We start from the raw sequence: 24,166 nt of genomic DNA on the forward strand, positions 1-24,166 counted from the left end.
ATTGACTGAAGCATATCTAAGAAAAGCAACAGCTCCCCTGTCCTTATGAAAGTCAAATCCAGATCATCCAAGGTAGAACCTGGCCATAGAGTCACGTCTGTGTATGAGGAGCGAGCAGCGTGCTTGTGACACTGACTTGGGTACCACGGACTTTGCTTTCTCACTAGCCTAGCTGCCACCACTACACCTAGGGCTGAGCAGGAAGGTATGGTTCTCCCCCTAAATCAAGACAGGAACCATTCCTAATTACCAATAGCACCTCTGAAATCAAGGTAGAGCATAAAGCTCGAAGATAACAAAAAGGAAGCAGAAAATAACATTACATTAGAAAACCAGTTTGTGAGGCATAGTTTATTTGTCTTTAGTTTGGGTTCCTGCCCTTAAACATTTGGCAGATCAGTGAAAGACATACATGTGCACTCGGTTATAACACTCAAGAGAATCTCCAAGTCCTAGACTTCAAGTAGTCATTGAACTGAACCAAGGGGATCTTTCCCCTCTCCCCCAGTAGTTTAAATAACAGTAGTCAATTAGCAATAATCGCGCCTCGGATAAACCTCATTGGCTACGATACTGCCACTGCGCAAATAACAGTAGTCAACACAATATGATGAGTTCTTCCCCAGAAGCCTATCCCACCAGATTCCCCAAAGTAGAAATATAAGCCTGAACCACCAACAGTGAGAAGGAGATTTGATTTGGGTTGCAACCCCTCAAATATCTCTAAATCAAGGCTGCAATAGGATTCTGTACAAAATACAGGAGCAGAAAGGAGTGTAAATGTATTAGAGGTAAAGGTTGTATGAGTTTATATAAGACAGTTAAGGCTTAGAAACAAAGAGACAATCTTTGTGGGAGTTTTTGTTTTGTTTTGTTGCAAAGGAAATGATATTTGGACTATAGTCTTGAAGGGTAACAGTTTATAGAGGAACAGTTTATATCAATTAGTTTCTGAGCTCCTTAAATAAAAAACTTTAATCACTTTGCACCACGGTGAGTAAATTAATGGCAGAATAAACTGGAGAGAAACCAAGGCATAAATTAGTGTATTTATAATCATATTTTACTGCAAAGGTCAGTGAGATGCCAGGGTCAAATTGGAGGGGTAATTTTGGATAGTTAAAAACAGATAATCCATGAGTTAAATTCTTATTTATGAATCCAGAGAATAGTAAGAAAGAGAGCTTAACTAGCATTAGAAACCAGTATAATCTTGATACCTAAACTGACAAACATTGAACAAGACAAGAAAATTATAGAACAATTTTATTGAAAGCATACATGCAAAATTTCTAAGTATAATATTAACAACTTGAATTCAGTAGTTTATTTTTTAAATAAAAGCTACTGATCCAATATAGCTTATCCCAGAAATTCAAAATTGCCAGCATTAGAAAATCTATCAATAAAATTTGCATTAATAGATTAGAAGAGTGAAAACATATAATCATTTCAGTAAGTGCAGAAAAAGAAACATTACTAACTGTTCAAAATAAATCTTTTTAAAAACTTTTAGCAAACTAGAAATAAAATGGAATTTCTATTTTTAAGCTTTTAACCTAATAGAACTTAAATTTTAATGTAATGAATTTGTAAATATTCACTAATCTTTTACTTATCATCTAAGAATATGTAATAAATAACTGAGTACTTGTCTTTTTAAAGCTCATAATCAGCATTCTACTTTTCAAACTTTCCACTTAAATTGCCAACCAAACCTGTACTTTCTGTAGTCTGCTCTTATTTCTAGCCACAGCTATAGTAAAGAATGCAGAACATATTTCCACACATGTAATAAATCATTTAAAATTACTAAAAGAGTTCAAGTTTGCTGGATAAAACATCAAAATACAGAGATCAACACAGTTTCTACACATTAGTGACCATTCAGTTAATTAAAGGTAATGAGCCACTGACTCTTGATTTTGGCTCAGGTCATGATCTCAGGACCATGGGATCAAGCCCCACACAGGGCTCTGCACTTAGTGGGGTGTCTGTTCCCCTCTCCTCCCTCCCTTGCCCCTCCCTCCACTCACGTGTTTTCTCTCTCTCTCAAATAAATAAATCTTTTTTTTTTTAAGGTAACAGAATAATCTCATTGTTAATAGCAGAACAACTGTAAAGTTACCTAGAAATAAATATGACAAAAGAGGGAAAAGATCTATGGAGAAATATGTATAATTGTTATTGATGAGAAGCCTTCAGTAAGAGACAAAATACTTCTGTTACAGGTCAAATTGTATCTCTCAAAAAAAAAAATGTTGAAATCCTTATCTCAAGTACCTTAGGATGTGAATGTACAGGGCCATTACAGGTGCAATTAAAATGAAGGCATACTGGGGGAGAAAAAAGATGAGGGCATACTGGAGTAGGGTGGGCCCTTAATCCAATATGATTCGTTTACTTAGGAAAGAGAGGGAGAGAGAGAGGTGGGGGAGGGGAGACTAGACATATGATAGATGTGGAATTATTAATATGATTGAAATAAATGAATTACTTAGTGAATGAGGTTGACACAATTAATGATACCTGATAAAGGACATATGCATACAACCTAAACTTTATCATACAAAGCCATTAGGAGAAATATGGTAGATTATTTTTAAAACCTTCGAACGAGGAGGGATTTTATTAGCCAGCACATACACACATTTTTTTTTAAAGAGATAAATTTTGCTATGAAATTTAAAACTTCTCTCTGACAAAAGATGCTACAAATTTTTAAAATATGAGCAGACAGGAAATCTTTATGACCCGTAAAATAAGAATAATAGTATCCAACATAATAAGAATTTTACTAATCAATAGTAAGATAGCCAAATCTTCAGAAGTCATTGAATTTATAGAAGAAATGTATGAATTGAGACTAAACTCAGTAGTAATCAGAGAAATTTAAATTTAAAAAAAGATAACCATTTCACCCATAAAATTATAAAAAAGATAACCATTTCACCCATAAAATTATAAAAATTTTAAAGTACGAGGCTATAAAACTTTGGGTAAGTGTGATGTTATTAGTTTTCTGTTACTTCCATAACAAATCACCACAAATTTAGTGGCTTAAAGTAATACCAAATTATTATCTTACAGTTCTGGAGGTCACAAGCCTAATATAGTTCTCACTGAGCTAAAGCAAGGTGTTGGCCAGGTCTGCATTTTAAGGTTTTAAGGGAGATAGTTTCCTCTTAGGGGAGATGGTTGCTTTTCCAGTTCTCCAAGGCTCTCTCTGATATTTGCATTGCTTCTCCATTTCAGAACTAGCAACAGGGTCAAATTCTCCTCATACTGACATTACTCTCTCAACAACACATCCAGGAAAGATTGTCCTCTTTTAAGGACTCATGTAATTAGATTTGGTCCATTTGGATAATCCAGGCTATCTCCCCATCCTTAAAGATAGCTGATTAGCAACCTTAATGGCATCTGTAAACTTATGTTGGTTTCATTACTGTGTGTGTATGAAAATCAGGAGAATGAATGTAGCTATCAGCTCCAAAAGGTTTCTTGTGCTCTTTTGCAATCCTTTTCTCCTGCTCCTCCCACTCCTGCCCCTTACCCTCTCTGAACAACCACTGATCTTTTACTCACTGTAGCGTAGTTTGCATTTTCTAGAATTTTATATAGATGGAATCATGCAGTATGTAATCTTTCTTTTGTCTGACTTATTTCACACAGAACAATTCTGTGATTCATTATGTGTGAATCGATAGTTCATTCCTTTTTAGTATTGAGTAGTTTTCCATGGAAGACCAGAATTTGTTTATGCATTCTTATGTTGATGGACATTCAGGTTGTTTCCATTTTTTTGGCCACTATAAATAAAACTTCTGTGATTATCTGTGTACAAGCCTTTGTATGGACATAAACTTTCATCTCTCTTAGGTAAATACCTATGAGCAAAATGACTGGATCATATGGTAGGAACATGATTAAGTTTTTTAAATGTTTTATTTTAATTCCAGTTAGTCTACAGCAGTGTAGTAGTTTTAGGTGATTGTGCAAATTCCACACAACACCTCGTGCCTGTCATGACAAGTGCCCTCCTTAATGCCCATCACCTGTTAAACCCATCCTCCCACCCACCTCTGCTCTGGGAACCTTCAGTCCTTAAGAGTCTGTTTCTTGATTTGCCTCTTTTCTTTTTGCTCCTATGTTTTTAAGTTCCACATATGAAGGAAATCAAATGATATTTGTCTCTCTCTAACTGACCTATTTCACTTAGCATAATAATCTTTAGATCCATCCATGTCATTGCAAATGGCAAGATTTCATTCTTTGTATGTATGAATAACGTTCTGTCATATGTAGACTGCATCTTTGTCCTTTCATCAATCAGTGAACACTTGGGCTGCTTCCATGTTTCAGCTATTATAAATAATGCTGCTATAAACATGGGGTACATGTATCCCTTTGAATTAGTGTTTTTGTATTTGGGGGGTGGATACCCAATAGTGTGATTGCTGTGTAGTGTAGTTTTAACGTTTTGAGGAAGAAGTTTTTGAGGAATCTCCATACAGTTTTCCACAGTGGCTACAGCCATTTTTATTCCCGCCAACAGTGCCCGAGGGTTTCTTTTTCTCCACATCCTCACCAACACTTGTTCTTTCTTGTGGTTTTGATTTTAGCCATTCTGACAGGTGTGAGGTCATACCACATTGTAGTTTTGATTTGCATTTCCCTGATAGATTATGATGAGCGTCTGTCTTTTCATGTGTCTGCTGGCCATTTGGATGTCTTTGGAGAAATCTCTGTTCATGTCTCCTGCCCACTTTTAATTGGATTATTTGTTATTGGGTGTTGAGGTTTTTTTAAAATATTTTTGTTTATTTATTTGACAGAGATCACAGGTAGGCAGAGAGGCAGGCAAAGAGAGAGAGAAAGAGGAGGAAGCAGGCTCCCTGCTGAGCAGAGAGCCTGATTCGGAGCTCGATCCCAGGACCCTGGGATCATGACCTGAGCCAAAGGCAGAGGTTTAACCTAACACTGAGCCACCCAGGTGCCCCTGGGTATTGAGTTTTATAAGTTCTTTAGTTTTATAGCTATTTTGGATACTAAACCTTTATCAGGTATGTCATTTGCACATACCTTCTCCCATTCCCTAGGTTGCCTTTTAGTTTTGTTGATTGTTTCCCTTGCTGTGCAGAAGCTTTTTATTTTCATGTAGTCACAATAGTTTATTTTTGCTTTTGTTTCCCTTGCCTTAGGAGACATATCTAGAGGGAAGTTAGTATGGCTGACGTTAGAGAAGTTACTGCCTATGCTTCCTTCTAGTATTTTTATGGTTTCAGGTCTCAACATTTATGTCTTTAATCCATTTTGAAATTATTTTTGTGTATGGTATAGGAAAGTGGTCCAGTTTGTTTCTTTTGCATGTAGCTGTCCTTTTTTCCCCAACAGCATTTGTTGAAGAGACCATCTTTTTCCCACTGGATATTTTTTTATATGGTTAACTTTTTTTTGTGAATCATATCATTGTTTTACTTTAGAAGGACTGGAAAAATGTACTATCTCATTTTGCATGTTTTGCAGATATGCTATGAAATATGTAACTTTTCAAAAACTTCAATTAAAACATTGGAATATTAAGTCAATAAAACTGAAACAAAGATCTACTTTATACTGTGAAAGTAGCAGGGCATAATTCCATAATATTCTTTCTTTATGTTATTAATTGCACTCCAGTTGACTTTTTAAGGAATTTCCAAACAATCTTCCAAATGATTGTATAATTTTACATTCATAACAGGTATAAATGAGTTTAGTTCCTCCACATCCTTACAAACACTTGGTATACATGGTATGGTCAGTCTTTCTAATTTTAACCACTTTAATAGGTGTGAACCTTATTGTAGTTTTTATTCATATTTCCCTAATGACCAATATGTTGACTTGAGTCTTTTGAAATCTATTCAGATTTGTTTTATGGTCCAGAATACCCTCTGTCTTTGTAAATATTCCATGTGCATTTGAAAATAACGTGTATTCTATTTTTGTTGGCTGGAGTGTTCCATAAAATTTTGTTAGGTTGAGGTGCTTATTAATATTACCTTTCTTATATTCTCTCAGCTATTGGGAGGGGTATGAGGTTTCCCATTACATTTGCAGATTTGTCTGTAATTCTTTCAATTTTGGATTCATATATTTTAATATTCTGTATTGGACACATACATGTTAAAATTATGTCCTTTATGTAAATTGACCCATTTATAATGATAAAATGACCTATTTTGTTTTTTACCCTGTTGATATTCTTTGCTGTGAAGTCTACTTTATCTATTAACATAGCTATTTGATTTCTCTTTTGATTAGGGTTCACATGATAATTCTTTTCTGTGGAATAATAATGAATAAATGCTAGGTTATTTTAAACCTATTTTTCTCATTATATCTAAAGTCATTTTCTGGTTAGGAGTGTATTATTTGGTCTTTTGGTCTTGCTTTTTTATCCAATGTCTGCTTTTTTCTTTTGAAGTATAATTGACACACAATGTTACATTAGTCGCAGGTGTATAAGCAACACAGCAATTGCCTGTCTTTGTATGTTATGCTGTGCTCACCATAAGTGTAGCCACCATGTCACTATACAGTGCTATTACAATGTCATTGACTATATTCTCTGTTCTCTACTCTCTCTGCCTTTCAGTCAGTTGGTGTTTTTAGACTGCACTTAATGTGATTATTGATATAGTTAAGTTTAAATCTACCATCCCAGTATTTGTTTTCTATTTATTCCATTGTTGCATTTTTCTTTTTCTTCTTTTAAAGACTTCTTTTGATTTAATTGAGTATTCTTTATTATCCTATTTTATAGCTCTTCCTGGCTTTTTGACTATATCTATTTGTTTTGTTATTATAGTGGTTGTTTTAGGGTTAATAGTACACACTTCTAACTTGGCTTAGTATACCTGCAGGTGATAGAGTACCACTTCCCTTATAGCACAAGAGCCTTCCAATGCTATACTTCCATTTCTCCCCTCCTGCATATTGTGCTCCTTTGTCATATGTTCTTCCTCTGTATATGTTATAAACTGCTCACTATATTATCATTGCTATTGTTGTTGTTTATTTTTTATTTATTTTTATTTTTTCCAGCTTATTTTGTTATTTAAATTCAGTTAGTCAACATATAGTAGTACATCATTAGTTTCCGATGTATTTCAATAATATTTCAATAATTTTTCAATATATTTCAATAATTTATCTGTTCAATAATTTATCATTTGCATATAACACCAGTCCTCTGTGCTGTTTCTTATATTCCACATGTGAGTGAAGCCATGTAATTGTCTTTCTCTGACTGACTTCTTTCGCTCAGCATAATACCCTCCAGCTCCATCCACATTGATTTAAATGGTAAGATTTCATCCTTCCTGATAGCTGAGTCATTTACCTATTCATCTGTTGATGGACATTTCAGCTCTTTCTGTCGTTTGCTACTGTGGACATTGCTGCTATGAATGTTGGAGTGTAGGTGCCCCTTCAGATCACTACGACATTTGTATCTTTGGGGTAGATGCCTAGTTGTGCAATTGCTAAGTCGTAGTTGTTGTTTAAACAGTTATCTTTGTAAATTTTACTTATTTATTTTTAAATTCTGGTATAATTAACATAAGTGTTATATTAAGTTTGAGATATATGGTATAGTGATTCAATAATTCTGTGCATTGTTCAATTATCTTTTTTTTTTTTAAGATTTATTTATTTATTTATTTGACAGACAGAGGTCACAAGTAGGCAGAGAGGCAGGCAGAGAGAGAGTAAGGGAAGTAGGCTCCCCACCGAGCAGAGAGCCCAATGCAGGGCTCGATCCCAGGACTCCGGGACCATGATCCAAGCCAAAGGCAGAGGCCTTAACCCACTGAGCCATCCAGGCACCCCAGTTAATTATCTTTTAAAGAGATTTTCATAATAAGGAAAAAATCCTCTGTGTTTACCCATGAGGTTATTATATTTCTGTTCTTCTTGATTCCTTTGTATAGATACAGATTTCCATCTGGTAACCATTCTCCTTCCTGAAAGATGACCTTTAACGTTCCTTGTAGTATAGATCAGATGTTGATGAATTCTTTCAGCTTTTGAATGACTAGAAATGTTTTTATTTTGTCTTCATATTAGAAAGATATTTTCACCCAGTGTCTTTTTCTTTTCTTTCTTTTTTTTTTTAAACTATTTATTTATTTATTTGACAGACAGAGATCACAAGTAGGCAGAGAAGCAGGCAGAGGGAGAGGGAGAGGCAGGCTCCCTGCTGAGCAGAGACCGCCCCCCATCCCATGCGGGGCTCCATCCCAGGACCCCAGGATCACAACCCGAGCCGAAGGCAGAGGCTTTAACCCACTGAGCCACCCAGGCGCCCCTTCACCCAGTGTCTTTAAAGATGTTTCTCCAGTGACTTCTTGCTTGCATGGTCTTCTTCAAAACACTTGACATATTTTTACCTGTTTCTTTGTACACAGGTAATCTTTTTTCTCTGACTGCTTTTATGATTCTCCTTTTATCAATGGCTTTGCACAATTGGCTTCTGATGCGCCTTGGTGCTATTATCTTCATGTTTCCTGTGCTTGAGTCTCACTGAGTTTCTTGGATCTGTAGTTCATAGTTTTTATCAAATATGGAGAAATTTTGACCATTATTTCTTTAGATATTTTTTTATCCCACCCCTCTCCTTTGGAGACTCCACTTTATAGGTTACTTGGAGTGGTCCTAGAGTTCACTAATGTGTTGTTCACATAATTAGAGTCCTTTTTGTGTTTGTTTTCCATTTTGATAGTTTTTATTGCTAGTCTTTAAGTACACTAATATTTTATTCTGCAATTTCTAATATGCTATTAACTTCATCTAGTGTATTTTTTTATCTAATACATTTATACAGGTTTGATTTTGGTCTTTAAAAATATTCCCAGGTCTTTATTCCACATATTAAATATATCCTATATGGCTTTTATTCTTATTTTGGCTTTTTGAACATATGGAATACAATTATAAATGTTTTAACATTTTTGTCTACTAATTCTAACATCTATGTCAGTTCTGGATCAGTTTCAATTGATTGATTTACCTCCTCATTATAAGCCAGATTTTTCTGCTACTTCTCATGCTTGATCACTGTTTTTAATACGCTTTATTTTTTAGAGCAATTTTAGGTTCACAGGAAAATTGAGAAGAAAATACAGAAATTTTTCCTATACCATCTGCCCTCACGCATACTGTCTCACCCATTATCAGTACCCCCCACCAGAGGATACACAGCATAATCACCCAAGTCCATAGTTTACTCTTACCAGGTTCACTCTTAGTGTTACATATTCTGTAGGTTTGGACAAATGTATAATGGTATATATCCATCATATGGTATCCCACAGAGTAGTTTCATTGCCCTAAAAATCCTCACTGCACTAATTATTTATCTTTTCCCCTAAACCCAACCTCTGGCAATCACTGATCTCTTTGCTATCTTCGTGGTTTTCTCTTTCCCAGAACATTATGTTTTTGAAATCATATAGTATGTACCCATTCCAGACTGGCTTTCCCACTTAATATGAATTTAGAGTTCCTGCATGTCTTTTCATGGCTTGATAGCTCAGTTCTATTTTTTTTTAAAGATTTTATTTATTTATTTGACAGAGAGAGAGAGATCACAAGTAGACAGAGAGAGGGCTGAGAGCCTGATGCACAGGGCTTGATACCAGGACCCCGAGACCATGACCTGAGCCAAAGGCAGAGGCTTAACCCACGGAGCCGGCCAGGTGCCCCAACTCAGTTCTTTTTAACACTGAATAATATTGCATTGTCTGAATGTATCATAATTTATCAGTTATCTAAAAAGACATCTTGGTTGCTTCCAAGTTTTGGCAATTAGGAATAAAGTTGCTATAATGTCCACAATAGCCAAACTAGGATATCCATCAATAGATGAATGGATAAAGAAGATATGGTATACACACACACACATACACACAATGGAATATTACTTAGCCATCAAAAAGAATGAAATCTTTTAAAAAAAAAATGAAATCTTGCCGTTTTCAATGACTTGGATGAAATTAGAGGGTATTATGCTAAGCAAAGTAAGTCAGTCAGAGAAAGACAAATACCATGTGATTTTCCTCATACGTGGAATTTAGGAAACAAAACAGATGAAATAGGGGAAGGGAAGGAAAAATCAAATAAGAGGAAAACAGAGAGGGAGGTAAATCATATAAGACTCTTAACTATAGGAAACAAACAGAGGGGGCACCTGGGTAGCTCAGTCAGTTAAGCATCTGCCTTCAAATCAGGTCATGATCACAAGAGTCTTGGGATTGAGCCCCACATAGGGCTCCCTGCTCAGTGAGGAATCTGCTTCTCCGTTGTACCCCACTTGTTCTCTCTCTCTCTCAAATAAATAAAATCCTAAATAAAGGTGGGGGAAACACACTGAGCAAACTGAGGGTTGCTGGAGAGGAGTTGGGTGGGGAATGATGTAACTGGAGAAAGGCATGTGATGTAATGAGCACTGGGTGTTATAATGGTGAATCATTAAATGTTACCTCTGAAACTGATAATACAGTATATGTTAATTAAACTGAATTTAAATAAAAATAATTAAAGTTGCTATAAATACCCAAGTGTCCACATTATGTGTGGACATAGTTTTCAACTCGTTTGAGTAAATACAAACTTGCATAATTACTGGGTCATATGATAAGAGCTTGTTTAATTTTGTAAGACACCACCAAAGTGTCTTCCAAGATGGCTGTACCATTTTGCATTTCTACCAGCAGTGCTTGAGTTTCTGTTGCTCCACATTCTTGCCAATATTTGATGTCAGTGTTTGCTCATTCTAATAGGTGTATAGTGGTCGCTTCTTGTTGTTTTAATTTGCATTTCCCTGATGACACAAGATATGGGTGCCTGATAACTTTTTACTGAAAGCCAGACGTTGTGAATTTTACCTTGTTTTGGGTGCCAAATAGTTTCAGATCTATACAAGTGTTCTTGATTTTGTCCCTTTGTTTGCAATTAAGCTACTTGGACATAGATTAATGCTTTCTGGTCTTGCTTTTAAGATTTGTTATATGGGACTGGAGCAGCATTTAATTTAAAGGTAGTTACTCCCCATTACTATAGCAAGACTCTTCTGAATATTCAACCCAGTGGCCCATGAATTTTAAGACTTCCCAGTGTGACTAGGGGAGCTGATACTATTGTAAGCCCTCTATGATCACTGGGCACTCTTCCTCCTAATCCTTTTGAGGGGTCTTTCCCTCACTTGTGATAGTGTCCTCATATGCATATACTGATCACATCTATGCTGAGGACTCAGGTGGGGCCCCTGCAGATCTCCAGAGTTCTTTCTCTGTGCCGCTTGTTCCTCTCCTGGGCTCTGCCCTGTGACCTCTGGTTGTTTTTGTACCCAGGACACTCTGCTTCATCTCCTCAAAACAGAGTTCTCTGCTTGAGTCATCATGCTGTAGCTGGGAGTGCTTTCTAGGCAGTAAGCTGGGGCAGACTTTGGGCTCAACTCATTTGTTCCCTGTCTCTCAGGGATGACTCCCCTCATTGCCTGATGTTTAATGTCTTAAAAATTACCATTTCATACAATATTTCTCATATTTAGTTGTTTCAGGAGGGAAGGTAAATCCAGTCCATGCCACTTTATCTTGGGTGGAAGCACAAGTTTCTCTGTTCCACTTTTAATAGGAAAAAAAAAGTAGTCAATTTAAATGAACCAACAATTCACAGCTGAGTAGGTCAAATGTAGCATGTTGGGATCATACTATAGCAGTTAAATGGGTTGAAAGGCATCCATTTTTATCAATATAAAAGTATAATAATGAGGGGGGAGGGGGGTTGGGAGAAGGGGGTGGGATTATGGACATTGGGGAGGGTATGTGCTTTGGTGAGTGCTGTGAAGTGTGTGAACTTGGTGATTCACAGACCTGTACCCCTGGGGATAAAAATATATGTTTATAAAAAAAAAAAGTATAATAATGAGACAAAAAAAAGTCAAGCTGTGGCATGATATTTACATTATGATCCTATATAGGTAAATTTAAAACCTCATAAAACAATATTTTTATTATGGATATAAATATATGTTTGGCAAATATGACAAGTGAACTGAAAGGATATATGTCAAATGAATCATGGGGGATGCACTGGAATGGTTAACAAAGGGTACTCCTTTCTTCTCTTCAATCCAGAAAATATGACATAACATTCCCGCCTCCCTTGGGAAATGGACTATGCACACTGAGAGTCCAGCTACATAAAGGAGTGAAGTGTTACACCAGAACAGAAGTATGTTTGTTGAGTAGGATGGGAGATTTGCCCAGGAGTTGAGAATTTCTACCCAGGTTAGAAATGGGTCAAGGGTTTTGTTTTGAAGGAGCATTTGTGTAGAACCAAGTTTTGTTTTGTTTTACAGTATATGTAGCAGATCAGTAAGAGGAATAACATTTAGTAAAGATGCTTTTTATCTCTCATTGATAAAATACAAATTGTCCTTTTCCAATAATAGTCTCTTTAGAATCTGAGCTGGGGGGATGGGGGCTCCTGGATGGCTCAGTCAGTTAAGTGTCTGCTTTCAGCTCAGGTCATGATCTCAGGGTCCTGGGATGGAGCCCCAAGTTGGGCTCCTGTTCAGTGCAGAGTCTGCTTCTCTCTTTCCCTCTAAATAAAAATCTTAGAAATAAAATAAAATCTGAGATGGGTTTGGAGAGGTTGAGGGAGATGGGGCTGAAGGCTACCTAAGCTATCTTTTGGCTACCACTGACTATAGGTGAATCAGGTGTCTGGAAGCCCCAAAGACAGAAAAGAAAGCAGCAGAGTCTTGTAGTACTAGAGCTTCAATTGGAAATGCAGAGAGAGTAAGAGCTATTTGAGGATTTGCAGGTGGCAACAGCAGAATACCTCATTCCTTTGGTACTTGGTTCCCTTCAGCTCACAGAGAGACAGACTTGAGTGAAACATCCAACACAGAGCGGGCAAGAAATGCCCACTGATGGGGAGGGAAACCAGAGAAAACAAGGTTATGTTGACCTCATCATAGTTAATTTGAGTTGTGGGCATTCCAAAGGGTAAGAGGAGGGAAGGCCTCTAACTGAGGCTAAATATTCTTTTTATTCCTTGTTTTCTAACCACAGTGCAAAGTTTTGTGCAGAGGTTGGTGGTATCTAATTGGACAATGTGAGTCTGAGGCTACACCTGAAATGGATCCCTAACAACCAGCATCATCTTGATGAGATGTAGAAACCACCAGCTAATGAGAAGAGTTTTATTTTTATAATAATACCCCACAGTTTCAGGAACTGAGGTCGTTGAGACTGTAATGAGTTAACTAATTCCATCTATATTGATTGAGTGCCCATTCCCACCACTCAGTGTCTGGGAAGCAAAATGACTTTATGGTAAAGAAAATGTATGAACATTTGGTACCATGAGCTGACTCTTCTCGGTGTTTGGCCAAGGAGGTGTCAGTATGGATCAGGAAGCTGGTGAATGTCGTGCCAAGTTTTGGGATAAGGGAAAAACATACCCTGTTTTTCACTTTAGAGCCTTTGCCTACAGTTTCCCAACAGTTTTCTTATAAAAATTATCTTTGTGTAAAGACAGAGTTGTGAGCAGAAGTAGCTACAAGGCTCCATAAGGCCTACTCTCCCTTCAAAAATCAGATACCTACCTTGCCACACCATGCCAGTGTAAGGAACAGAAAGGGGGCCATCAGGTTTTCTGTCATCTATCAAGATTTCTCTGCCCTTGCAGCCTCTCATTCTTTGATAATTCCAAACTCCTTCTTACACCTCCTGAATGGTCGGGGAGTGTACAGAGGATGTCTCACCAGTCTCACAAGACTTCCACAAGCTGGACCTTTTGGTCCCCCTGAGGTGGGTCAGAATTTCCTCATGGTCTTCACATAGAGCTGCTGCTGAAGTCCACTTCAGCAGCCCCATGTCGCATGCTATCATTCAGCCAGTACCTCTCTAAGCCTAGGCCAGATATCAGTGAACTGTGTTTCCTGATCATTATCATCATCACCATCTTCCTGACTTTCTCTCTTACAACAGGCTCTGTACCCCAGAGCCCAGGCATAAATTCCAGGGAACAGATGCAGGCCTGGGCTCAGAATCACTCTGCTCTTCTCAGTCCATGAGAGTCATCTTCTCATGGATGAGCCTTCTTACTTTAGGATGAAGTCTTCCCCCAAGAGGTTTTTGGTTTCTCATAAGCAGACCCCTGGTGGCCTTAAGGACGCTTCAAGATGCCTGGCTAGGCCCACATCCTGAATGGAACATAATTGAACATGATGCCCAATGGTTCAATTGTTAAAATCTTTTAACAAGAAAGGTACTCACTGGGGAGGGGGTGGGGTGGGTTTTGAGATTGAGGAAAAGAATGATGCTTGAACTTGACAAGAAATAATTGAAGCTGGAGGAATGGCCAGGGCCAGGCCAGGCTGAGGTGGGAAGGGAGAGACCCTGTGGATGAGGAAGCTGACAGGACTGATTCCAGAAGCCAGTGATGGGGTGTGAAGATTTCAGTAGACTTATACCCCCATCTCTTCCCCCCCTTGTCCTCTGTCTACTGAAGAAGTCCTCACTGTGCCCATCAAATCTGACCCTTTCCCCCTTACTACCACATTCTCCTCCAGCCTCCTCCTTCCAATCCAAATTTTCATTGCTTCTGTGCCTCCCAGAAGCTTGCCATCATGAAAGAAAGCTGGTTGATTAATCCTCTCTATAGTGTTAATGACTACAGAAGTGCTGAAATATTTCCCCTCTGGTGGGGGGTATAGAAGGGAGTGGCTCAAGGGGGAGCCAGTTTGGGCCAGTGGTGCTCCCAAGCAGATGCTTGGGAGCTCAGATCTGCCCACCATGAGCCCCATCCTCCAGCAGGCCCCACCCTCAGACTCTGAGAATTCCCGCTTCCCAATGTGGGCATCCACGCTGAGAATAGTTTTAGGGGATTATACAAAGCTGATCGTACTCTCCAGGAAAGCCTATAAATGTTGTTATTTATTTCCTTAAATAACACCTCTCATACATCCTAAGTGCTTTGAAAAATATGCAGAAACAACACAGCAGGTTCTGGGGGCCCAAGTGATTCTTTATTATTAAAAAAGTTTTTTTTATTCCTGTAAGTGCTTATAATAATCCACTGGAAGCCAAAAATGCAATCAGCTTCCTTGATGAATTAGCTGCATCACCTGCTATACTGTGTGGAATGCCATGTTCAGTACTAGGCCTGCTCATATTTTTTGGGTTGACCACAGTGTTGTGTAGAGCTTAAGGATCTGGGGAAGACAATGTTAAATCCACCTCTTAATTGGCCATGATGTTTCTACCCAAATAAAGAGCCTCTCTCCCTTCTGGGGGTCCTCCCCTTGGGGTCTGCCTTGAGTGATTGGAGCATGAAATCCTTTATTCTCTTGGAGAGTATCTGGTGGTGATGATATTTAAAAACTTTTCTAAGTATGAGAAGACAAGAAGGAAGGACTTCTTTTTTTTTTTTTTGATTTTTTTTTTAATTAATTTTTTACTTTTTATAAACATATATTTTTATCCCCAGGGGTACAGGTCTGTGAATCACCAGGTTTACACACTTCACAGCACTCACCAAAGCACATACCCTCCCCAATGTCCATAATCCCACCCCCTGAAGGAAGGACTTCTAGAAAGCCTTTCTTACACACTCAGTGGAGCTAAATGAGGATGATGTGGGCTACCTCACAGAATGGGCTTATAAGGATGATGATGTATGTAAAGAAATAGTCAATCACAGGACGTGGTACAGAGAGAATGCTCAAAAATGTTAGTTTGGGGGACACCTGAGTGGCTCAGTCAGTTAAACGTCTCCCTTTGGCTCAGATCACGGTCTCAGTGTCCTGGAATTGAGTCCCATGTTAGGCTCCCTGCTCAGTGGGGAGTCTGCTTCTCCTTCTCCCTCTGCTCCCCAACTCCATTCATGGTTTCTCTCTCTCTGTGTGTCAAATAATAAATAAAATCTTTAAAATAAATGTTGGTTTGCCTTTCATATCACCTTCCCTTACAAGAATCCCGACTAAGTTAAATGACAGTGCAGCATCACCGGGCCTCTCTCCATCTTGAAACCCAAGACACCAAATCCCTTTATATTCAACTTTCATTGGATTTTCTCCTACCAGAGAACCTGGGACCTGACTTGGGTTCCTGAGGACCTTTTGCAAGGCTCTAGTGCAAAAGAACTCACAGATTTGAGGTGCAGGGCTGGATGAAGAATGATACGGCCCCACACATGTCACATGGCAAACAGAGGGAGCACGCACAGATGGGCCATGTGAAGTGTCCTACCAATGTTTGACAAACGTGGCCAATGACTGCTGATACTAATGTTATAAGGAGACATAATGAGTTTCAGGATGGTGTGGGTAGGCCTGGTAGGTATTACTCCCTGGAATGGGCATAGGAATCAGAGTAGATTTTGAAGGGAAGAGGAGAGGACAAGAGGAGAAGGAGAAACAGGGGAAGGGGAATGAGAAGAGCTAATGTTGCTTTAGTCCCTTCTATAAACCGGGCTCTGAGTTCAACCCTCCAAACACCTGATCTCATTTCAACCACACAAGGTGGGTACTTAATATTGTAGATAAGGAAACTGAGCTTAAGTAACTTGCTCAAAGTCACTAGCTTGTAAGTGGCAGGGTAGTTAGAATTCAAATCTAAGTTTTGAATTCCAGAGCCCGTGTTTCAATCCAATATATGTATTTAGTGCCAAGTTAAAATGTAGCTAGAATTTTAGCAGGTAAAGGGAGAAGGGATGCTTCAGGTGGAGGCAAAGCCAGAGAGGCAGAGAAGTAAAAAAGTACAAGGCGTGTTTGGTGAGTGATGGTAGCCCTGTTTAGCCAGATTGACTTCTTGCCTATAATGGCTATGACCTTTGACATTTTAGGTTTCTCTGGAGTGGAAATAATATCGAGCAGGCTATTGTGAGGATTAAATAAAATGACAGAGGCCCTGGTGCCCAACAAATGGTAGCTCATTCATCCATCCAACAAATACTGCTTTAATGTCTACCATATATCAGGCCAGGAGACAGGTGTGTCTGAACAAGACTAACCCAGTTTTCACCTTATGAAATTTATATTCTAGTAGGGAAGAGTAACATGAAATCATTGATTACACAGTTAAATTACAATAGCAGTAAAGATTTCAAGAGAAGTATGAAGTACTGTAACCCTTTACAACAGGGGTGTTGAGCTCAGAAAAATGAGTAGGGATCGCTAAGGCAGAGTGAGTATGTGGATGTCAGTCTGTGTGTGTCTAGGTCATATTGGGGATTATTGTGAGCAGTGAAAAGCCTTGAAGATTCTAGTAGAGGAGTGAATGAGCATATCTGACATGACCAGTTATTATGACTGGTAAGCAAGAGAAGATTGCCAGGCTTGTTGATGGGGAAACACTGAAAATGTTTGAGTATCAAAATGATGCCATCAGCAGAGCAATTTTTAATAAACTTATTCCTAGTGCCATTACACAAGTCACTGGCAGGGAGAGAGGTCATCTGGAAGCCTTTGTCGAGGCATGAGCTGATGAGGGTATGAACTACTCTGTTGCAGTAGGGGTCCCCAGGAAGAAACAAATGCAAGACACATTTTTAAGGAAACAATGACATGATTTTGAGCTCAGGTGGAGGTTGAGGGTGAAAGAAAGGGAAGAATAAAAGCCTGAAGGAAGTTTCAGACCTGGGTAATTGTAAGAATGAGGGTGTCACAGCCAGAAACAGACAAGTCAGAAGGAAGAGCTGACTTGAGGAAGAAGATAGGTAACTCCCACTTTCCACACGTTGAGTCTAAGATGACAGCCTGTCCTGGGAGGAGCTGTGGGGCTTGTCCTTGCCTCTGAGAAAGATTAGCTCAATGACTAACTCTATAAGCAGGAATAGGAGCTGCTGAAAGAGCGTGGCTGGGGGATGGTCTTTGGGAATCACCCTGTGAGAGAGGGGTAGGTGAGAGCTGAGGGATGGATATGGTCAGTTAGGGACAGAGAGAGGAGAGACGAAATCCCTCCTATGGCAGGGGTGGGGCCAGGTAGAGGCTGAAAGTGAGCAAGGGAGCAAGCAAAGATGGAGGCAGGGCCCGGAAATCATGAGAGGCTGGTGGAATGTGGAAGGAGGCCAGATGCTGTCTTAGGCCACAGAGACAGAGAGAGGCAGGGGACTTGGAGGCTGAGCCATCCCCTTCACTGTATTCCTGGAGGTCCCAGTCCTCATGGGCCTGGCCCTGCTTCTCTGCTTAAAGGCCTTGGGATGACTGGTGGTAAGAAGTACCATACTGCCTGGGAGGTCAACACAGGGTTGGCTGCATCATTTGTGGGGCCCAGTGCAAATGTATGGGGCTCCTTGTTCAAAAACTGGGGGAAAAGTACTATTAAAGATTCTCAAATAAAAAGCTTTTCTCTCCCCTGGACATGGTGTTTTTTATCTGCTATTTAATGTGCACTGCCTCAGACACTGGGGTGCTCCCGGCCAGTACAGACCCTCCCAGGTCCCTGGGGGCCCCACACGGCAGCGTCTAGGCATGCAGGCATATGTGCGGCTTTCAATCGTACAATTAAGCAGAAGGCTTTACTAAGAGGCTAGAAAAGGAAACAACCAGGAATAATAAGAAGGAGTGGTTAGACCTTGAGCAGGCTCTAGGATGCTGGTGTAGGTGACTACTGAAGGTTATGCCATGTACTCCTGTCAAAGTGTTTCTCCTCCTCACCCAATGTGAAACCCAGCCAAATATGAGCTAGGCAAGCCCCCAAACTAAGCAGGCTTTGGGGGTTACACAGTTTAAGTGCCCCAGAAGATGATCCAAACCCTGGATCTGCAGATAGTAGTGACTTGGGGGCTTGGCCTGTGCTAAGTGCTTCAGAGAGCTCCACAGAGGAGGACCCACGGTCCTCCAGGATCATGCAGAGCTTGGGATGGGAGAGAGGAGTGACTGCATGCCAAGGCAAGGCTGTGACACACAGGAGCAGAGTGGGAAGGAAGGGCTGGGGACACGGGGGTGGCCAGGGTGTGTGACAGGGAGTACTGGGCAAAAGCACAGACTCTGGGGTCTCAGCTCTGGCACTTCTTGGCTGTGACTGCAGGCAACTTACTCAACCCTTCGGCACCTCCAGCTCCTCATCTATAAAGCAAACACGGAAGTCTACCCCCGTCATTGGTTTGTTGTGAGGACTAAATGAATCCATACTTATGAAGCAGTGAGGACCACATCTTCTACATGTTTTATAAAATGATCTGGTGAATACTGGACCTAGGGGGAGTATAGCCCAGGTAGCCAAAAAGAATAAAAAGACTTCCCCATCTGTAACTTTTATCTCTCAAAAAACATTAATGAGATTATAACTTGTCATTTCCAACCATATGTATATTCTCAGTGCTCTCATCCCCATACCACTCTGCATCCTTTCATTCCACAGCTCTCTCCACCAGTTCACACCTTAGCCTCTGCCCATGGATATCTTTCTCTCTCTCTCTCCTCCTGTGCTGGCCACAAGAACATGCCTCAGTCACTGACCAATGGTCCTGGCTACTGCACATGGAAATCCATAGCCGCCTTTGCATCAAGGCCATGCTTTCATGGGCTGCTCCCGACTGCTCATGGTGTGTGGCTGGAGTACTCAGGCCAACTTCTGCCTGGAAGAAGGGACACCCCCTTTGTCAGCCAACTGTGAACCAAGGACTCTCACTGGTTTGGCTTCACCTTCCCTGGATAGCAAAGCAAGCTAGACTAAGATAATTCCCACCTTCTTTCTTTCTTCTTCACTGGGGCCAGACCTTCGTAGAGTCTGACAGTTTTCCTTGGCTCGTCCAGCTGCCTCCAAATTTCCTGCCCCATAGACATTCCCTTGGTGAAGTCCACACACATTTAATGCCGCCTTAACATTTGCTTCTCAGAGGACCTGGCCTAACTTCCTGTCCCTTCTTCATTTATCCTGTAGACTAACCCAGCTTCTGGGGCTGAGTTCTTCCTGGAGCTTCCTCAGCAACCAGCATCACCAAAGTGCAGGAACTAGCAGAGGTGCATGGAGACACCTCTGGGAGGAGAAGGAGTGGGAAAGTGAGCAAAGGAGGTGGCCTTTGCTGAGGGAAGAGTTTACTGGAAATATCTATGTATTGAAGTTATATTCTGGAACTAATAACATCAAATAGCATTTTTAGTCTTTCTGTGTGCCAGGCACTGGGCTGAGAACCTGACTTGCATTATCTTACCTCATTCTTGCCACAGTCCCGTGGACAGTTATTACCCACATTTTACAGATGAGGAAAGCAAGGCAGAGTCATTATTGCCTAAGGTGCCATAGCTAACACAGAAGTTGTGGAGCCAGCTTGGGAGCTGGGCTTGTCTCACCCCAGTGCCTGTGAACCTGGAGAGTGTGTGATAACCTGGAGCAGTGGTCCTGGCTGGCTCCAGGGCTGCGGGACTAAGAGCAAACAGAAGGGTAGGCAGCCAGGCCACAGCCTGGGCGTGGCCCACCACACCTTGTGGGGCCAGCTTCCTCCCGTGGTGGGGATGAACCTGGGCTTGGCAGGGACATTGTACCCACCAGGAGAGCATCAGCTTTAGGATAAGGGGTACAAAGAAGGGGGAAGGTGCTGGGAAAGGCAGTGGGATCTGCTGAAGAACATTGAATGTCATCCTGAATTAGACCATAAAAAGCAAGTGCTTTTGAAAAGCAGTTGCAATCAGTTGGAGTGATCTGTAGGCCAAGCTACCTAGTGATTCAGAGGCTATCTGCCTCACCTCCCCTGCTTGGGGAGTGCGGACTGTCATGAGGGACAATGGTCCAGCCTCTGTTGTCTACCAGAGGGTAAAGTGACCCAGCCATGGCTGGGACTGGCCTGGCTATCTTTAGCCCCTCAGCCTGGGTGTGCCCAGCAGCCAAGGATCCAGTGGGCCTACATCCCAGCAGAGCCCCCACAAGCTGTGTGACGTCAGAGGAGTCACTAGTCCTTCCCCTAGCCTAGAAATGGTGCCAGTACCTTCCCATTCACTTATCGTGAGGCCTGAATGAAATCATCTCCGTGCAGAGTCTGGCGCACAGTGACTGCTCAAGCGTGCTCACTGTTTTTATTGTTCATTGCTCATTTTCTCTATTAACATCTGCCTGAGAAAGTAATAGCGGGAACCTCAAAGTGAAAGGAAAGAACGTCTGGCCTCCTTCCCGAGACCGGTGGAGGTTGCTCCCCAATGTTGAGTGTCCCCCTCTTCCTCTGGGGCCTCCCTGGCAGTTCAGGGCAGCTATGGGATGAGTTCAGGCCAACAGGTGTGGGCAGGAGCGGAGCATGCTGTCCGAACCTCCCACCTGTGCCTCTGCCTCCTCTTTCCATCTTGTGACCCTACTGAGACCATAGGGACCCGGGCCCTGCACAAGCGTGTGGCTTGCACTCCTGCCCGCCGGCCCCTGAGACTGCTAAGGGAGGGAGAAGTACCCTGTCATGTTAAGCTGCCGAGAGAGGGAGGTTGTTTGCCAGAGCCTAGCCCCTGACTTTCACTCAGCCGGACCTCAGTAAGTTTAGAACTGTCTGTGGCTTTGGACTGTCTAGCGGTTTAGAAATACGGAGTGACAGGAAACAGTCACTCAAGGGCTTAGTTCAGACATTCAGAGATGGCTCACTGCTCCCAGTACTGGGTTAAGAAAATGTCCCACACCTTCCTGGGGTCCTATGAGCCAGCAGTCCTAGAAAGGCCCTCAGGCCTGGGAATACCACTCGGTCTCTCTGTCTCTGTCTCCTGGGCCTCCATCCTCAGGTCAGCCAGCCCTGCAATGACTCTCCAGCCTCTCTGCTGGGTCAGCATTTTGGGAAGAGAGTGTCACTGAACCTCTAGGTCACGTGAGTGCACCCGAGTGGCTGAGTGTGTCTGTGCCAATAAGTGGGGGCTGCATCTAAGCTGCTTTACAAATATTTATTTATAGATTTTTTTTTTTTTCTTAAACAGCTGTAGTGCAGGAGGTATAGTCAGGGAGAGCCACAACTGATCTCCATATTTCTGGGAGTCCACAGCCAGGGTGCAAGTCTGAAGCCCCTTCATCAATGGCTGGTTTCTCTGTTCTCTCTCTCTCTCTCTGTCTCTCTCTCTCTCTCCCTTCATTCTGAGGCATCTTCACAAGTGCTGACCCAGGAAATGCACTTGCCACCACCCACTGAAGTGTCTGAGATGAAAGGTACCTCCCCAGGCCTTGGGCTCCTGGGCAGTGCAGACAGGGAGATGGGGAGGAGGGAGGAAGTGAAGTAGGGGAGGGGAGGAGAGGAGAGGGCTTACCCTCTACCCATATCCCCTTCCGGGCCACATTCAAGGTATGGGGATCCTAGACCAAACAGACCTCAACTACTTTTTGAGGCGTACCCTGGCCTCTTCCCTGGGTCCGTTATTCCAAGGGTAGACTTCACACAAGAGTGCACACCCTTAGGCCTAATGGTTGATCAAAGGGTTGCCATTGAGGGGGTGGAAGTGCTCATGGATAGACTTTGAACTTGTGGTCTGGGGAATCCACCCCATGTGCATAAAACCTTGGTGGTCCAGGATGGAATTATAAAGAAAATGGGCTGGTAGGAGAATTCTTTTTTAAAGATTTTATTTCTTTATCTGAGAGAGCATGAGCAAGGAGAGAGGCAGAGGGAGAATGAGAAGCAGACTCCCCACTGAACAGGAGCATGATGCAGGGCTCAATCCCAGGACCCTGGGATCGTGACCTGAGCAGAACTCAGACGCTTAACTGTCTGAGCCACCCAGGTACCCCTGGCTGGGGGATTCTGTACTTCTGCTTCTGGCTTTGCAGATTTTAGGCAAGGGAGTGCATAAAGATCTGGGGTTGAGCATCTGTCTGCAGGTATCCACCTCTACCAATGTTTTTGTCTGTCTGTGGTCCTGACGTCAGGTCAGGGCAAAGTCACTGGCCTGAAGCTGCCAGTTAACTAGCACAGATGGGCAAGGAAGGACCAGGTCCACACACCAGCCAGCTTGCAGGCATTCATCAGTAGTTTTGGCTGGTGAGGACTCCCTCCTGGGCTCCAGAATCAAGAGCTTCAAGGCATTCAAGACTAGCTCTTCCAGACTGCAGGGCTGGACTCAGCTCCCCCATCCTTGCTAGACAGACACCTTAGGGACCTACCAGTGACCCTGGGCTTGGAAACTCAAACTCCCAGATCCCAAAAAGCAGCCCATTCATTTAGTTTTTTGGATTGCAAGAAGCAGAGACTCAGGGTTCCTCAAGTAATATAGGGCTTGTGGTAAGGGTGCCCATGGGAATAAAAAAAACGAGAACCTCAGCCACAAAGCCAGGCCCAGGTGCTGTTGAGAATGTTTTTCTCAGGAGAAGCTAAACAAACAAGCTGTGGACAACAGAGTGTCCAAGGTGAGCCAGGCCTGTGGGAGGCTGAGGCCAGAAGGCCCTTCAGAGCCCACTGGTTCTGGGACTCCTCAGCAGCACCAGGGTGTAGTCGCCAGGGTGTCCCAGCACCTCTGTATGCATTTACCTCTCTTCATGTCCATCCGCTTCTCTTCCTGCTACCATCGGGCTTCCCTGCTCCTTCCTCTGTTTTACTTCTATCTTGTGGCTGCTGCTTACTCAGAACTTTGGCCCACCTATGACTCATCATGCTCTCCTGCCCAACCTCTTAACCTTATGGCCCTCAGCCTCAGTGTTCACTGCCCAATTCTTTCCATATTGCCCTAAATCATTTATCTTGGGGGAGAATTTATCATAATAAATTCTGACCATTGGCCAGTCTATAGATTGGCTACCCAGGGGTGACATGCCTATCACTCAGCTTTAGTCAGTTGAGGGCATGTTGCATAATAGAAACCATGACTTCTGAGATGTTGTGGGAGCACAGGTTTCTGAGATGGAGCAGACACCAAAACTGATCTGTCCAGAACAGTGAGGAAGAGGGTATGGGGGCCAAGGGCCCTTCTCAGGGCTCCCTGGCTTACTCCCCTATTCTGTTCTCTCCCACACAGTCCCCTACCTCCATCTGTCTGTGAGGGCTCCGAGTCATCTGCACAGAAGGAGGGTATCAGGGAGGAGACCCCTCCCTGTGGACCAGTGGTCCACATCAGATCCACATCTCTGACCCTGTCCCTAATCTTGCCATTCTCCTCTTGGTCTTTCTGTTCTCTGAATATAAGCCACTCAGTTCACTTAATTTCTTTTTTAAA

The 24,166-nt window shown here is 41.9% G+C and overlaps 1 non-coding gene across 1 annotated transcript; it reads right to left on the reverse strand.

The window, feature by feature from the left end:
• Positions 1–456: 456 nt before the first annotated feature.
• Positions 457–591, reverse strand: LOC116600526. Its single transcript, XR_004289703.1, has one exon. It is a non-coding gene; the product is annotated as a U4 spliceosomal RNA (small nuclear RNA).
• Between the last annotated feature and the right edge of the window lie 23,575 nt (positions 592–24,166).

This window comes from Mustela erminea, chromosome 9, assembly GCF_009829155.1.
Source record: "Mustela erminea isolate mMusErm1 chromosome 9, mMusErm1.Pri, whole genome shotgun sequence".
In the NCBI taxonomy this organism is placed as follows: domain Eukaryota; kingdom Metazoa; phylum Chordata; class Mammalia; order Carnivora; family Mustelidae; genus Mustela; species Mustela erminea.